Source organism: Schistocerca americana, chromosome 11 (assembly GCF_021461395.2).
Source record: "Schistocerca americana isolate TAMUIC-IGC-003095 chromosome 11, iqSchAmer2.1, whole genome shotgun sequence".
NCBI classification, from domain to species: domain Eukaryota; kingdom Metazoa; phylum Arthropoda; class Insecta; order Orthoptera; family Acrididae; genus Schistocerca; species Schistocerca americana.
In genome coordinates this window covers 127159626-127172820 of record NC_060129.1, presented here as the reverse complement: position 1 = coordinate 127172820, position 13195 = coordinate 127159626, and positions in this window count along the sequence as shown.

Sequence of the window (13195 nt, the reverse complement as noted above, 5' to 3'; positions counted from 1 at the left end):
ATAAATTCGTGCCTTGCAATATCTTTTTCAAAAATATCTAGCTTACGACGAAAAGCAGACATGCTTTGTATCAGATCACATATTAATTTCTCATTCCCTTGTAACTCTATGTTGAGCGCATTTAAATATTTCAGAATATCCTTCAGAAATCCCATAGCTAGCATATTGCGCTCGTTTGTTATGAGCTCTAAGTGCTTCTTTGATCCCTGCGTATCCAAGATTTGCAAGCAGGCTGTTACTTCTTCCCTTATTAGCCAGAAACGTTCAACAACTTGACCTTTACTTAACCAACGAACATTGTTGTATTGCAATAAGTCAGAACACGCTGCATCACATTGCGAAAGAAACTTCTTGAACTTTCGGTGTTGAAGAGAAGAATGAGATCTCATAAAATTAGTCAACTGCACCAAGCTGTCCATTACTTCTTCCAGTGTAGCATTGAGTTTTTCACAAAGTGCAGTCTGATGAATTATACACTGATACGATATTGGACCTGGATTCTGATCCCTGATTTTCTTTACTACACCTTTTCTTTGATAATCATCGCTGGGGCACTGTCAGTTGAAAGCCACCCTATTTTATGATAACGAATGTTGGGATTATTAATAAATTCGTCAATAGTTTTGAATAAATTTTCTCCACGAGTGTTACCTGTCAAAGGCAATATTGCGAGCAATTCTTCCCTGAATATCTTATTTTCAAAGTAGAAAAATCTCACGAAAATAGATCATCAACAATGTCACATGATTCGTCAAGCGCAGTGGCGTAGCGTGGTGCCTTTTCCAAAAGTTCAAGCATAGTGCTTTTAATATCAGTAGCTAAAATTTCCGTTCTTCTTGTATTACTTCTTGCCGACATTGGAGTACTTTGAATTGTAGCGACATCATCATCTTTTTCTTCAAAAAGTGCAGAGGCTACTTTCAACATACATTCTTTCATTATTTCAGAATCTGAAAATGGTTTTTGGTGTTTACTAAGTGTCCAGCACACACGTAACGCTCTTTCTGCCGATTTTTCTTGCTCACTCATGCAGCGAACCAGCAATTTCGTGCTTTTTTCGTAAGAAGTGAGATATTTCTGTAATTTAAATTTAAATTTTATCGTGATAAGTTTACAATGCAGTTATACACTGCTGGCCATTAAAATTGCTACACCAAGAAGAAATGCAGATGATAAATGGGTATTCACTGGACAAATAAATTGTACTAGAACTGACATATGATTACATTTTCACACAATTTGGGTACATAGATCCTGAGAAATCAGTACCCAGAACAACTACCTTTGGCCGTAATAACGGCCTTGTTACGCCCGGGCGTTGAGTCAAACAGAAATCGGATGGAGTGTACAGGTACAGTTGCCCATGCAGCTTCAACACGATACCGAGTTCATCAAGAGTAGTGACTGACGTATTGTGACGAGCCAGTAGCTCGGCCACCGTTGACCAGATGTTTTCAGTTGGTGAGAGATCTGGAGAATGTGCTGGCCAGGGCAACAGTCGAAAATTTTCTGTATCCAGAAAGGCCCGTACAGGACCTGCAACATGAGGTTGTGCATTATCCTGCTGAAATGTAGGGTTTCGCAGGGATCGAATGTAGGGTAGAGCCACGGGTCGTAACACATCTGAAATGTAACGTCCACTGTTCAAAGTGCCGTCAGTGCGAACAAGAGTTGACCGAGATGTGTAACCAATGGCACTCCATACCATCACGCCAGTATAGCGATGAGGAATACACGCTTTCGATGTGCGTTCACCGCGATTTCTCCAAACACGGATGCGACCATCACGATGCTGTAAACAGAACCTGGATTCATCCGAAAAAATGACGTATTGCCGTTTGTCCTCCCAGGTTCGTCGTCGAGTACACCATCACAGGCGCTCCTGTCTGTGATGCAGCGTCAAGGGTAACCGCAGCCACGGTCTCCGAGCTGACAGTCCGTGCTGCTGCAAACGTCGTCGAACTGTTCGTGCAGATGGTTGTTGTCTTGCAAACGTCCCCATCTGTTAGGGGTCGAGACGTGGCTGCACGATCCGTTCCAGCCGTGCGGATAAGATGTCTGTCATCTCGACTGTTAGTGATACGAGGCCGTTGGGATCCAGCACGGCGTTCCGTATTATCCTCCTGAACCCACCGATTCCGTATTCTGCTAACAGTCATTGGATCTCGACCAACGCGAGCAGCAATGTCGCGATACGATAAACCCCAATCGCGATAGGCTACAATCCGACCTTTATCAAAGCCGGAAACGTGATGGTACGCATTTCTCCTCCTTACACGAGGCATCACAACAACGTTTCACCAGGCAACGCCGGTCAACTGCTGTTTGTGTATGAGAAATCGGTTGGAAACTTTCCTCATGTCAGCACGTTGTAGGTGTCGCCATTGTAGGTGTCGCAACCGGCGCCAACCTTGTGTGAATGCTCTGAAAAGCTAATCATTTGCATATCACAGCGTCTTCTTCGTGTCGATTGAATTTCGCGTCTGTAGCACGTCATCTTCGTGGTGTAGCAATTTTAATGACCAGTAATGTACATATCACATTTATACACTATCTAATAAAATTATATTACCTGTAGTTTTTCTTTACGAGCCTGGTTGCCAACAGGAAAGTTTTTGTGGGATTGCTGATGAGTTGTTTATTAGTGTCGCTTTAAATTGCCACTTTTAATAACAGCGACAGTTTTATTACATATTAAGCAAACTGGAACCGCTTGAGGCCTATCAGGCAGCGTAAAACAATATTGTTCAGTCCATTCAGTCAAAAATCTCCTATTTTCAGTGTCCACTTTTCGCTTTTTAGGACCTATCATTAATGTAGGTATGTATGTACGAAAAGGTTTTTCATACGACAAACTGCGTGCGATTGACGAAACGAAGTAAAGACCGACGGCGCACTAAAAAGACAGGTTCGGACTGGTTTAACAAAAGAACGAGTGAGCAGTGACCCGTGGTGGGAGGCGCTACTCGCCGAGGGAAATAGAATGAAGTGGATCGACTCGACTAAATGATTTGCTAATCTGCTCGAATAAATCTTTGTTTTTCAGACACGTTTAGTTACTAAATTACTCAGTACTCGACTAAATTACTAGCCTAGTGCGAACGAGGCGCCTGGATAATTAATTGAACGTCGGACTGTATTTAAGAATATTTGGCGGTCCGAGGTTCGACCTTCCGCGGTCCGCCTGTTGCCGATCTCTGTCCTAGATCATATCGCTGTGAAGTCGGATCATATTTGACTGGAGAAAATTCGCGGTTCAAAGTCAGGTTCAGCTCTAATCGTCAGGGACTTTCACCTGCCTCGAGATGACTGGCTGTTGTGTTGGCCTCATTATTTCATCATCGTTCATGGAAGTGACGAGATTGGACTGAGCAAAGGTTGGGACTTTGTATGGGCACTGATAAACACGCAGTTGAGCGCCCCACAAACCAAACATCATCATAATCATAGTCTAATCGTCAGTTTACAGCGTAGCGACACTACGATTCATCACCTTTATTTTTAGAAGATGCCAATAGAAGTAATAAAAAAAGTTTTTACGAACACAAAAAAGGCAAGTAAAATGTGACTGCGCCATTTCCACGCCGCTGATGCTCAAAATACTTTTTTTCGATATGCAAGGTTAGGTTAAGGAAATTACCGGCTACCGTGTATACTTAATTATCAGTTTAATAGCAGCTTTTGGGAGGCGACTCGTAGTTTACATGATCAGTTCAAAGGCATTTTACAGACACTTAACGGCAGAGTAAGGCAGGAAAATTCGAAATATTTACAGTGAACAACTAAGTATGTGGATTCCTGATAGCAGCCAATAACGATTCAACATCAATAATATAAGTTCTCTTTCGGCTCGAGTAACAGTAACTATGCAATTCGTATGACATTTTTAACCACCGAACAAGTCTTTAAACTGCCCTGAGAATTGCTCGTACGTTGATAAATAGAACATAAACAAGTATTTTGAAATAAACTCATTCCTAACTCTTCGGAGTGACGAAGCAGCTTAAATCACTTTACAAAGGCAAGGCCAGATTATATACCAGTCAGGTTCCTCTCATAGCTCCATATTTAGCAATCATATAGAACCCCTCGCTCACAAAAAGATCCGTACCTAAAGACTGGAAAATTGCTCAAGTCACACCAATACCCAAAAAGGGAAGTAGGGGTAACCCGCTGAAGTATAGGTCCGTATCACTAACTTCGATTTGCGGTAGGGCTTTGGAACATATACTGTGGTGGAACATTATGAAGTACCTCGAAGAAAACGATTTATTGACACATAGTCAGCACGGTTTCAGAAAATATCATTCTTGTGAAACACAACTAGCTCTTTATACTCATGAAGTAATAAGTGCTATCGACAGGGGATGTCAAATTGATTCCATATTTTTAGATTTCCAGAAGGCTTTTGACATCGTTCCTCACAAGCGTCTTCTAACCAAACTGCGTGCCTACGGAGTATCGCCTCAGTTGTGCGACTGGATTCGTGATTTCCTGTCAGAAAGGTCACAGTTCGTAGTAATAGACCGAAAGTCATCGATTAAAATAGAAGTAATATCCGGCGTTAATCAAGGAAATGTTATAGGCCCTCTATTGTTCCTGATCTATATTAACAACATAGCAGACAATCTGAGTAGCCGTCTCAGATTGTTTGCAGATGATACTGTCATTTACCGTCTTGTAAAGTCATCAGATGACCAAAATGAATTGCAAAATGATTTAGATAAGATATCTGTATGGTGCGAAAAGTGACAATTCACCCTGAATGAGGAAAAGTGAGAAGTTATTCAGCTAAATTTCGATTACGCGATGAGACACACAAATCGAAGGCTGTAAATTCAACTAAATACTTAGGGATTATAATTACAAGTAACCTAAATTGGAACGATCACATAGATAATGTTGTGGGCAGAGCAAACGAAAGACTGCGATTCATTGGCAGGACACTTAGAAGGTGCAACAGGTCTACAAAAGAGAGTGCTTACGCCACACTTGTCCGACCTATTCTGAAGTACTGCTGTGCGGGTTGGGATCCGCATCAGGTGGGACTGACAGATGACACCGAAAAAGTACAAAGAAGGGCAGCTCGTTTTGTATTATGGTGAAATAGGGGAGATAGTGCCACAGACATGATACGTGAATTGGAGAGTCAATCATTAAAACAAGGGCGTTTTTCGTTGCGACGGGATCTTCTCATGAAATTTCACTGTTGGCACCCACCTACATAGGGAGAAATGATAATCAGATAAAATAAGAGAAATCAAGGCTCGCTCAGAAAAATTTAAGTGCTCGTTTTTCCCGGGTGCCGTTCGAGAGTAGAACAGGTAGAGAGACAGCATGAAGGTGGTACATTGAACCCTCTGCCAGGAACTTTATTGTGAATAGCAGATGTAGACGTAGATGAAACAAACCACACGACCTTCTTCCGTTCATTTAGATGGCTCAGAGGTTTCGTTGTGGACTGCAGTGCAGAGTATGCTCCCATTCACGTCAATTCTTGAAATTTTGTTACTTTCTCTAGATTATTGGTCTAAAGATAATTATAACAACACTACGATGCCATTCCATATCCCTGGAAATGTAAATGCCGTATGGCGGGGGCCTCCCGTCGGGTAGACCGGCCGCTTGGTGCTAGTCTTTTGGGTTGACGTGGCGACTCGCGCGTCGATGGGGATGAGAGGGTGATGATGAACACCCAGTCCCTGAGCGGAGAAAATCTACAACCCAGCCGGGAATCGAACCCGGGCCCCATGGCATGATAGTCCATCACGCTGACCACTCAGCTTTCGGGGCGGACATTCCGTATCACTGACACCATACCATATTATCCGTTTTCCGAGTGTTCTGAGCCCAGTTGGGTAAAATAACTATAGGCGATGTGAATTACATTGTTTCCTTTCGTTTATTTTACAAATATTTGAGCATTTTGATGTGTCCGCAGAGGATGACGATGATGGGACCCAAAGGAGCTCCCCGCACGTTTTGAGAAAGAGTGAACCCACTCTTGGAGTTAAATAACAAGTCATTTAAGCTGTGGTTTCGTTTGGAGAAAAGCGCTGTAGAGCAGTTGCAACTAAGGCTCTGAGAAACCAAGCATTGAGTGCAATGTACATTTTGCTGTTAACTTTATAATATTTTGTGCCACAAGAATAGTTGAGATAGTGGTTTGTGATCTGTTTAAAGTGGACACAGCGCCGCCTACAGAGATGGCCATAATGTACAACAGCAACCTCCCTCCATACCTTTTACCTTGTTGGCCACAGTGATTGCTTTTTTTTTGCACTTAGTTATATCTTCATACTGGCCCAACACAATTTCCGACATAAAATCTTTCTCATATTGAAAGAAGTTTGATGATCTCTCATTTTTTCTGTTTAGCTCGCATGGTTGTACCAGGAACCCTTCGCTAATAAACATGGCGTATCAACTATGAACGATATCTGCGGTCGAAGCGCAATAATCTTTTCGATATCCGCATTTAGCCGTGTTGCCAAGCATGTTACGTGCTACCTAATATCAAATGTGAACCGGCTTCGGTGGATCCAAGTTTAGGGCTATACAATAAAGCTGAGTCCTGAACATAGTCCAGTTTCTGATCTAATGCCAATTTGATCTCCAGTCAGCGATGTTCATACATTCGGCCCTCAGTGTTCAGCGCCTCCACCGCTTAACGCCTTGGGGGCGAGGGGATCATTTGGGTAGCGTCTTGGATGTAACAGATTTTCCAAAAAGAGTTAACAGAAGAACGTTCCCACTACTTCTATAAAAAAAAATGGTTCAAATGGTTCTGAGCACTATGGGACTTAACATCTGTGGTCATCAGTCCCCTAGAACTTAGAACTACTTAAACCTAACTAACCTAAGGACATCACACACATCCATGCCCGAGGCAGGATTCGAACCTGCGACCGTAGCAGTCGCGCGGTTCCGGACTGAGCGCCTAGAACCGCTAGACCACCGCGGCCGGCCTACTTCTATCCCGTACAGCATTACTAGCATATGTTTCTAATAAATCATTCTAGGTTTACGTTTGAAGCTAATTAACTTAAGGGTGGAGGGAGGAATAAAAATGCGAATGCAAGCTAACGGCTACAGACTCAGTGATTACGCTGATTAAAATGCCGAGCATTTCGCAGACTACCGCTGGGAATCTGAAAAGAAAAGCGCAAGTTTGGGACATGAATGTTCACTTAATTCGCACTAGATGACCACTGACAATTTCAGCCGAATACTACATACATAACAGTTATGCCCGCGTCTTTTACCAATACGCGAGTTCTGCTCAGAAAAAAATGAAAATTTTGAATGACGCGTTAACGGAGATAATTTGGTGATATGCGGTTGGCAACACTGTCTTGCGCATTACCTCCTTTGTGATCATGTGTTCGAACAGTGTTCGTATCTCGTTTGCTCGTAGTTTTCGTCATATTGTTGTCTGTAGAGATGGGCAAACTGAAACACATAACTGTTTCGAAACAAATGAAACAATACAATGTAATGTTTCGAAACGCTGTTTCGAAACAGTGAAACAGTTTGTGTTTTGTAATTGTACTGGAGGCGGGAACAAACTACAGAAACAACGGATACGCTACTGGGATTCCCAAATTTCGTTAGTATGGATAATATATACCCGGCCTGCTAATATTCATGCACACATTGCGGAGAATAGGCACATTGACTATAAACTCATGAATAAAGCCACGTAATTCGAAAAAATAACGAAATATAAGAGAAAAAAAATTTTTGTCCCTCAGGGTGTTTCAAATCATTACTATAAATCCACCATGCTTCCCAGCCCTTCCCGTTCACCATTACATCATCAATGATCCGTCAATCACATTGCTTGAAAGTACATCCAATTTACGTATATGTCTAAAAACTGCCACTCTACGCCTTTTCTAATTCAAAATGTTGTAGGTTTACTTGAATTTTTTTAATGTGATTACTGTACATGAACGGAGAAGCATATTTTATAGGAGATGTGTAATTTAACTGAATGTTTTTCACACTTTTATTATTTTGAATGCGAATAGTGTGCTTTATTTTATTGTTTGTTACTGTTTATAAAGAGTATATTACACCATTTCGGAATAGAGCCGTCAATCAGAAACGAAACTTTATTTTCGGAAATCTTAAGCATAATGCTGTTGTGTGTCAAAAAGATTTCGACACTCTTGAAAGAGTTCGATGAAGTAGTATGTTAAACGTATTTCCGTATCTGTGCCGTGACCGAATCTCGTCCGAGACAAAGTGAAATGTTTCGATGCAGTTAGTCCGTCCAAGCACAGGTGGACTGAAACAGCGTTATTTTGAAACAACGATACAGTTTCTGTGGCTGGCTCGAGATCGAATCTGGTCCCGTTATCCGACACAATGCGGAATGAAACACCACTGTTTCGAAACAGACAACAATATGACGAAAACTACGAGCAAACGAGATACGAACACTGTTCGAACACATGATCACAAAGGAGGTAATGCGCAAGAAACAGTTCCACGTATCGATACACTGTATCGAAACATAGAAACAGTGGCTAAGTCTAGTTGTCTGAGTGCAAAGTCTTAAACTGTTAGTAGCGAATCTTGAATTGTGCATGAAAGCGGACAAAATCATTTACCGAAATGTTTCAACTTTTGAAACAAGTGTACGGAGATGATGCTCTCGGTCCTACGCAATGTTTCAAATGGTTTTCACAATTGCAGGCCGGAGTGGCCGAGCGATTCTAGGCGCTTCAGTCCGGAACCGCGCGACTACTACGGTCGCAGGTTCAAATCCTGCCTCGGGCATGGATGTGTGTGATGTTCTTAGGTTAGTTAGGTTTAAGTAGTTTTTCAAGTGCTAGGGGACTGATGACCTCATAGTGCTCAGAGCCATTTGAAAGAATTCCGGTGTGAAGAAATAGCACACTAGTTGCGTTAAGAAAAAAAAAAGAAAAAAAACGGAGCTGGTGTGCTATTCCTTAACACTGTAAATCTTGTTATTCTATTCACACCGCCACCCAGTTGGTCAGAATCCCAAAAAGCTGGTCAAAATATAAGGAGTTGTTGAATTTGTACCAAACTTAGTATATAAGGGTTAACGAAGTTTCTGATAGAATATTATATCAAAAAGCGAAAAAAACAAAATGGCGAATCGAAGGTAGCTGGCTCTATGTACACAATTGTCATTTTATTCATATAAAAGTAATTTTTAGGGAAATATGGAGGTTGCTGATGAAGACTGAGTACAAAAATTAAAAAAAAAAATGACGGTGGATCGAAGATGGTGGTCAAAAATTGATAAGTCTTTTTATATTTATTTACTTATTTATATTTATACAAAAGTCAGTATTTAGGGGTTGTTGTAGTTAATGGTTAAAAACATAAACAAAACAAAAACTGGAAAGCTCGAAGGAAGGACCAAATAGAGGAAAGAAGATGTAGTAAAATATTACAAAAAATTATTTAATTTCAATTACAATTTTATTGTAATTTTTTATAACTAAAATTACAAGTTTTCGTTTTCATCTTCATCATCTTCTTTTTCTGCTTCACCTGAACTGTCATCTTCAAACACTGTTTCCTCATCATCTGCATCTGTATCTTCATAATCTTCTGACACAGAAAGTAAGAGGGCAACGGCTTCTGGCGACAAAATCTTCAGTTTCTTTGGCGAAAATCTGCGTAAGGAAGAAATGTAGGGGTCTGCCGTTGCCAACAATCTCCTAAACACGACTTCCATAGTCTAAACTCTTGGAAACCTTCGAGAAAAAGTCCGGCGATATTTCTCTATCAACTTATTGGTTGATACCTGAGCATCCTCCAACAGTTCACCGATAGGTAAATGGCCGAACAAATAACGTCTGGACCGTGGATCAACAATAGATGGACTGCTGTTGACATGTTGTACTAGGGGTATTCTTTCACGTAGTGCCTCTCAGTTGCTAAGGCCAGTATTACACGATCAAATTTCTTTGTCCAATATCTTTGTCAAAGAAATTTGATGGTGTAGTAGAGAACTTGGTCAAATGTCGTCAAATATTTGATCAAATCTAGGGCCTCGCTGTAGATTTGATCAAAGAAGTCGCTTGTCTTCTGTTCACTGCAATGTGACGTGTTACCACGTGGAGTCCTAGCATCGCTGCAGCGTTCTGTCGTCTGTAGTGTTTTTATAAACATTGCCGGTAAATATAATTGGTGTGTGCCGACAACTACAAAATTAATAGAGATGTAGGAAACTGATGAGGCGCTTTTCAACTTGAGGCACGCTGAACACAAAAACAGATTACGAAGATTGGAGACCTGACCTGTCCTAACCTGACCTAACCTAACCCAACCCTCTCCTGTAGCAAGGAATCGGAGTGTTACAGTGAGCCTGTCTTCTGCAGACGTAGCAGTTCTTAAGTGAGTATTGTGCTTTGTGATATGAGGATACACTTCACTGAGCACAAACAGAAGTGAATGCTCATCCATTCGTAAGTAATTGATGTACGACGTGACGTCCTCTACTATAAGCTCACATAACAAGCTTTGTTGAACACTTCTATCGTGTCGTCGTAAAACCCACGGCTTCACCCAGGTACGTTTCCTTTTTCCCCCCCGCTTCTCTTCCGCATGTGCACACAGTACAATTGTGGTACATGCAACTGCTCTTGACAACAAGTTGTTGTTGTTGTCAGCCATCTTGAACTTTGACGAAAAATATGATGACAGTGTAATACCCCTTTTTAGCGCCACGTCAAAGATCTTTGTCAAATATATTTGACGAATATTTGATCACATCTTTGATCAAACCTTTGACAAAGAAATTTCATAGTGTAATACCGGCCTACGGCGTACGGTCGAAACTTTACAACGTCGATTTGATGTCCGTTCGAAATCGTCTGCAAAATTATATGAAAAAGGTGGATTAGTTCTTCGGAAACTCCAATTATCAGCGCTAATGTTGCAGTGTTTTCAAATAAACGTCGAGCAGTGTTTCCGTCGTTCGTACTACCAAACCCTTGTTTTGGCACGTCGATTAAAATTCCAAGCTACTGTTTTGAAAGCTTTTTGAATGTTGGCTCTCAGTATTGCTTTATCCTCCTTATCCTCTGCTTTACGTGGCTGCCACTTTTTTGTTTTCATTTCGTATGCCGAATGAATACCGCATTTTGATCATCGAATCGAGGCGTGAAAATCTGACAGTCCGTAATGCAGATAATCGGCACTAACTTGTCTTTTCAAAACATCGTCAATGTTACAAAATGACGTGGACGTGGCCTGGCAGAGAGAGCACCATTGCGCAGATTTTGTGTTGGTGATAGCATTGCACACTTTATCGTGAATGACTGTTTCGAATGCCTGGAGTTGTTCGATCTGTTTGTCGTAATACACTTTCTCGTTGAAAGACGTTTGCTCCGTTTCATTCATAATTTTAACTTGAGTGGTCTGCAAAAGAGGGTTGAAGACGACTTCAGATTAATCCATAAGATATTTTCTTTTTTCGTTTCTTTATTTACACCTGCAAGTTTCAGGGGAAGGAGCGAAGTGAAAAATAAACTTGCATCTGAAATACTCGAATCTGAAAACTTCATTTTATACATGCTTTGCCCGAAAGTTCCATCGCAGCCCCACATACAAATAAAAGCCATATTAGACATTTCTGAATCACTCATATGTACAATATTGTCTCGTTTCGGCAGTAGAACAGGTTGAACGGTGTGGTCTAACAGAGGTTGCAACCGACCACAGTTTTTGATTCGGTAAAAGTGAGGGTTTCGTCTGGAGGGCAGCAAGCTTTTTTTGCTGCCAAAACAGCTGATTGCGGTTGATAAAGTGTGTTTAAGCCTTTTCCTTTAGCCCCAATTCTCAAATGCTCTTAAGATTATTTTGGCAATTTCAAGTCTAAAAGAAGTTCAAGACCTTCATTTGCACCGTACGAGGATGGCGTTTATGTTGACTGCCTTGTATTTTTTCGCCGTGGATGGCCTTGAGAGTGTGACGTCTTTCACAATATTCGCAGCGTCTGGGTGCCCCGAAGATCGAAGACTCATTTGCGCAGCGAACGATAATTCGATAGGACTGAACTTCGTACGAATCTCCTCAGTTCTCCTTCTTTTGGACCTATCAGATAATGTTTCAAATTTTGTAGAAGGTCGGCCTGTGGTAATCACACTTCCAGGTTTCGCATCAATCGGAATATATACTATTGTATTTAACCAGCTTGCGTTCTTCTTGAAAAATTAATCTTGTCGCCGAGTTGCTTCCTTATATTTGCTTCAACTTTGTCAACAGAATCGAAATTTTAGGCCTCATATCATCGGGAATTGTAATTGTATGTCCACTCTTTTCTGTCAACGAATTTTCCAAATCTTCTATGAGCGCCTCCAAATCGTTTGGCACATATTCTTTTGTTATCAGAAAAATATCTTTTCTCGAATATCCGATTCTGGAATACGCTGGATTAGATGAAACTGAAATTTAAAAAAAATCTGTGTTACACTTTCTGTCATTTTTCTAATTATTTTATTCTTCACAATGCTTCTACACGTCGATTATAATTTAAATTGTTCAAATGCAGCTCATAATTATGTAATTCTGTTGTCATTTTTGACGATGTCTCAACAATGACATTTTGCAAGTGTCGTTTAAAACGTGGCACAAAGCCAGAGTAGCAACTACTAGCAGGATTTGAAGCTTAATTTACAAAGCTAATAATATATACTTGCGGACGCAGCGCAAAAGGAAGTGAAGAATCGTGAAATTCATAACTAATCACTATTTCGAGCGCATTTTAAAAATTTCTCGCCCATATTCCTGTAGTGCGATAATTAAAAAATAAACATGCATAATTAATGATTTAGTAGTGAAATTATTTGTTTTTTTTCATTAGTACATACTTCCTGGAATACCTTCCATATTGAAAGTATTGGCTTCACTTGCACAAATCGCAAATAACTGTCTTCAACAACAAGACTGTTTTTGTAGCGTGGCCAGCTGCACGCACGCTAACAATGAACTGCCGCATTTGACCTGAGACATAACCGAACAAATGAACATGTGGTCATTCAGTTGTCACAGCATTGCTGCAGCCAACCTGATAATGCAAAATTCCCATCTATAACCTTTTTTTTCCTTTTTGGCCACGTTTTCAAAATTCTGGCCCACTGGGCGCCAGCTCCCAGTGTAATTGGCTACTTCTTTGTGGCACCTCTACTTGCTTCACATAGTCAAA